Source organism: Talpa europaea (genome assembly GCF_964194135.1).
Source record: "Talpa europaea genome assembly, chromosome: 1".
NCBI classification, from domain to species: Eukaryota; Metazoa; Chordata; class Mammalia; order Eulipotyphla; family Talpidae; genus Talpa; species Talpa europaea.
The window spans coordinates 71,730,869-71,736,119 of record NC_140073.1 but is presented as its reverse complement, the minus strand read 5'-3'; positions in this window follow the sequence as shown (position 1 = coordinate 71,736,119).

Sequence of the window (5,251 nt, the reverse complement as noted above, 5' to 3'; positions counted from 1 at the left end):
CGTGAGTGCCCAGAGGAGTGTCCACAACTGCAGGCCTCAGGTCTCCCTCCACATCAGACCAACTCCAACTGACCACTCCCTGTTGGCTTGCTCTGGGTCTGCAGGAATCTCAGAAGCCACCCTGCTTGTCTGTGGCCCTCCAGCATTCCAACATTTGCTACGTGGTGGCTGGCGTCTCCGTGTGGTCTCCCTAAAAATACAGGTCTCGTTCACTCGCTGGGGCGAGCCCCAGTTAAAAGAGGTCACGGGTCGGCCGATCTTGACAGCTCCATGCAGCTGGGTGACCTTGGGTCAGTCACTGCCTCTCCATTCCTTTCTCTTTCCTGCAAGGTGAAGCCGCCCCTCTTCCCAGGCTTGCTGGGATCAGGGCTGATTTAACGCGTCTCCGGCTGTCAGTAGGTGCTCGAGAAATGAGTCACAGCTGCTCCCTGGGAGAAGTCCCCAGCCTTCTCCTCCTGATTGGCACTGGTCTCATCTGGACGTGGTCTGTTCGGACCTCGTCTCCGCTCCCCACCAGAGTGATTTTGGGTCCCTCCTTAGTGGCCCGCTCAGCCCGGCACCCCTCCCCCAGCAGCTGGCTCTCTAAGTCATGTCAAAGTGAGTCATCTGTTTTGGTCTGGGGCTTGCCGGGAGCACTGTCTCTATGGGCCCCAGGTCGAATGACCCGATTCCTTCCCAACACTTCACAGAATTGCTCACCAGCCACCCACGGAGCCCCTTAGCCGCCCGCTCACCCACCCACCATTCACCCAGCCCCCGACCCCATCCCACTACTCCCCTCGTGGTCCGTCCTTCAGGCTCCCATTCCCTCCTACAGCCGCGTCACTGCCAGCACTGGGGTGGCTCAGGGTAGGTGCTCGGTAGGAACCTGCGACCACGGGGTTCACTCTGTTTACCATTTGCTTCCTCACCCAATCACTCACCCAGCAAACTTCTGTCGGGCTTGCCTCTTGACCACTCAGTGGATTTTCAGGAGACTTAGCAGAGAGAACCCCACGAAGGAGGCAGAGCAGAAACTCTGGTTCCAAGAGGTAAGAGAGGGAAAGACGGAGCTGGGCCGAGGGGGTGGTCGGGAGTGGAGGAAGGTGGGTGGGGATCTTTTGGAGAAGGTCTGGCTGAGCAGCAGGGTCAGGAGGAGCCCAGAGAGGGTGGAAACTTGGCAGGGACAGAATGGAGGTTCCGATTATTTAGGATTAGAGATCCCTGCGCCTCTGTGTGGAATAGGTGGGACCACAGAGAGGGAGAGATGGAAGAGCAGATGAAGGACAGGAGGACCCTCAGGGAGAGGAGACTTGGAGGGCAGGTGTCCACCAGAGGCCAGCCTGAGCATGGCTAGACAGCCAACACACTCTCTTCCGGGGCAAAGGTGGTGGTTACAGGGCAGGCCCACTGAATTGAAGGTTTGTTCAGTGGTCCAGGATGGAGGGACTTGAAGGGGGAGCCACCTGGTGGCAGCGTACCCAAATTACCGACTAAGCCCTCATGAATTAGTGTCAGAGCATGAAGAGCTTCCCAGGACAAATGCAAGGAGTGCCAAGAAGCTAGACTTCTGAAAATCCCAAGGGGCGAGGGGGCCTTCCTGATCTTTGTTTAATTAGCCCCAGTAACATGAGGACGCAAGGGGTGGCAGGTGCAATTAGGCAGACAACGTCCCGAGCACCCTCTCCTCACCCCCAGGTGAAGAGGGCTGGATCTGGAACTGACACCCATAGGCACATTCCTGACCTCTCTGAACCTCCACGTCTTCATCTATAAAATGATATTTACAGCAACATCGTTCGTGGGGCGGTCGTGAGGATTCAATGAATCTAAATATATGAAGGTTTAGACTATCCAGGGAGTGCTGAGAAGCTAGACTTCTGAAAAACCCAAGGGGCAAGGCACCTCCCTGATCTTTGTCTAATTAGCCCCAGTGACATGAGGGAGCAAGGGATGGTGGCCAACTTCAGGGGACTCCAGTACAGCAATGGTTAATCTGTCTAGTCCCAAACACCTTCCCCTTTCTCCTGAAATTGTTGACATTCACCTCCCTCCTCTTAGTCCTCCCCTCCCCAACCTTATAGAGCTTCTAGAAACTGGACCGAGGAGTCCTGTGACCAGGGATATGAGTGACTTGGCTAACTCTGGACCTCACTGTGTGGATTCTATACCCAAAATAGTGGAAGTTGCCCATGTGAGGCAGGGTCTCCCCAGCCGGAGCAGACCCTGTGGCTGGAGTCAGAATCGCCTGAACAAGCCAGGCTGCTCTCCACATCCTCTCAAAATAGTGTGCCCACTGTCTCCCTTCCCACCAGCACAGCTCCAGGCTGTGCTGAGCAAGCCCGGGGGCCAAGGAAGCCACTGTCCCTGCGGGAGGAGAAAAATGAGACCGTGAGAGGCTGGGTGGTCCAGACCGTGCAGAGCCCCCTGGCGCTCTCCTTCCCATTTCCGCTGCCCCCCACATTGGCCTTGGCTGGGCTCTCTGTGAGCCTCTCCTCTGGACTCTGCCTCCATCCTGGGTCAATGACATTATGAATAACAATAGGTCAACAGTGACTTCCTGGGGTCCAGAGTCTATTCTAAACCTTCCTATATTTAGATTCATTGAATCCTCATGACTGCCCCAGGGGCGGTACTGCTGAAAATCCCATTTTATGGATGAAGAAGAGGAGGTGCAGAAAGGTCAAGGAATATGCCCGTGGGTGTCAGTTCCAGATGGAGCCCTCTTCAACTCGGGTGAGGAGAGGGTGCTCGGGATGTTGTCTGCCTAATTTCATTTTCCAGTAGTGACTCCATGTCCAAGTGTGTTAAAGGTTGGCAGGAGGGCAGCGGATGTCATGAAAGATGTCAATGGAGGCTGCAGGCTGGGGGAGACTGAGCCTTCTCTGGTCCAGAAGCTGTGTGCAATGGGTGTTCCTGCTCCTCCAAAGTGTCATCCTGCCCGAACCTCAAGGCTGCAGGCCCAGGATGGAGGCACCCCCGGGTGCCCTGATGAGCGTCCAGCCATGCTGCCCCTGCACAGGGCCTTCCTCTGCGGGAGAGCTTCACAGAGGCCAGTCAGCTGGACGTGCATCCCTCCTCGGTCCCCCAGACTCAAGAAGCTTCAAACCTGGCTTGCCCACACTCTTGTCAGTTCAACCGTGTTATTTACCTGAGGCCTCCCATCACCCAGCCCCAGTCTATCTGCCCTATATCCCCCTGCTTGGCTTTCTTCTGCAAGGATGGTCAAGTCTCCTTCCTCAGGGTTCCTGCCGACTCTCCCATCTCACAGCCCCAGAGGCTCCCCTGCATGATACTTCAAGGGTTCCCTGGGGCAACTCTTTACTATTCAAAGCCCCTCAGGGTCAGACCCCACCCAATCTCCTCCTCCCTGATTCCTCCAGTGAACCTGTCCTGCGCTCCTCTTCCCCATCTCCAACTAGAGCCAATGCTGCTTTGCCCTCTTCCTCGACTCACTGACACCCTCCACTTGCATAAAGCCCTTTCCAAATGTCCCCTCCTCCAGGAAGCCTGCCCTGCCCTCCCTCCATGGGGGACTATGAACCTCTACCATCTGTGCCATGGCTTCTCCCACACCTGGGTGACAGGCACTCACTCAATGGGGACACAGTGGAACCAGCGATTTAACTCTTGATTCTGCAACCTTCTGGCTGTGTGACCTTGTTTTACTATCTCTGAACCTTTGCTTCTTCACCAACAAAATGGGTATGACACTAAGTACCTGATCCTGTAGGGTGTGTGCAGGGCAGTGATGAGGTGGTGCCGGGAACATGGAGGGCCCCTACTAGGACAGTCCATGTGGGTCTCAGCTCTGGCCTGGTCTCACTGAGAAGGAAATTCCAAGTCAGACTGAGGTCCCCTTTCTACGCTGCTCTCCTCTCAGAGCTGCCAGGAGCAGGAGCAAGTCCAGAACTCCACCCATAGGCTCCAGGCGTTGCAGCTCCATCCTTGCACCTTGGGCTGAAGACTGGAAAGCTGGTGGCTGGGAATGTGAGCTGGGGTGACAGCAGTCACTGGCCCTGAGCCAGGCTCCTGGATCACACTTGGTTCTTTCTCCTCACACTGCTCTGAAGAACTGAAACCTAGATACTTGGTGGGGGAAAGGAAGCCAGCAAAAAGCAAAGAGGGGGATCCAGAAAAGGAAACGAGAGTTGCTGAGGGATGGACCTTGTATTCCAAGGTTGTGGTTGGAACCCCAGGTCCTGATTCTACTCAAGTTCATGTCTCTTCCTTGGGGGTGGGATCAATGTTTGAAAACCACCATCTGGGCCTCCCTGGTGGTGCAAGGGATAAAGCACAGTACTGTGAAGCTATCCGCAACCTCTGCAGCACGAGTTCGATCCCCGGCTGGCCAGGGAGATCCCCTGGTAGCCCCGGCTACCCAGAGGGCACAGCAGACCTCTCCTGCCTTGCCCGCTGCTCCCCTCAGCAGTGTATTTCAGTCAGTCTGCCTGTTCTGCTCCCTACTCTGTCTCTGGTGGATCCTCTCACCCACCTGAGCCTCTCGCCTATACCCCAGTTCTTGTATGCATAAATAAATCTTTAAAAAAAAAAACAAGCACCACCCACAAACAACAACCCCCACCACCACCACCACCATTGCATTCAACAAAAGAGATAAGCTGAGACCCAGAGGAACAAAGGACCATTCACCTTCACATAGAAATCCAGTGACAGGTCATGCCTGGGGCCACTTCGGTGCTTGTCCCTTTATGTCATACATCCCACTGCAGGCAGAGCCAGCAGAGCCACCTTCCTGGGGGAGAGGGCACGCGCCCCATTGGCTCTGGCACCACTCTTGCTGAGGACTGGCAACTTTGCTGTCTGTTTTTTTCCCCTCAACCTGGATTCCCTCCTCCTTCCCTGCTTCCCTTCTCCCTCCTCTCTTTCCACAAATCCCCACAAGCATCTCTACCATGCCAAGCCCCACGTCAGGGGCTGGCTGTGAGGAGGGGAATGGATGGCCAACCTCCTTCCTACAGGGCTGGGAGGTGGCCAACTCAAGCATTTGGGTGACATATTTCCAGTGTGCTGAGTACTACAGTAGGAGGAAGGGAGCCAGAGTGGGAAGCGAGGGCTTCCTGGAGGAAGTGATGTCTGTTCTCAGAAAGAGCACCCAGAGGTCAGCAGGAAGGGAGTTACTACCCTAGTGGGTACGATGGGGTGAGGCAGCACAGCAGGGAGGAGGGTGTTTGAACAGCAGGGCATGAAGGCAGAGGCTTGGCACTGTCACACTGCAGGTGGAGGTGAGGGGTCTGATGGCTGTTAAGGG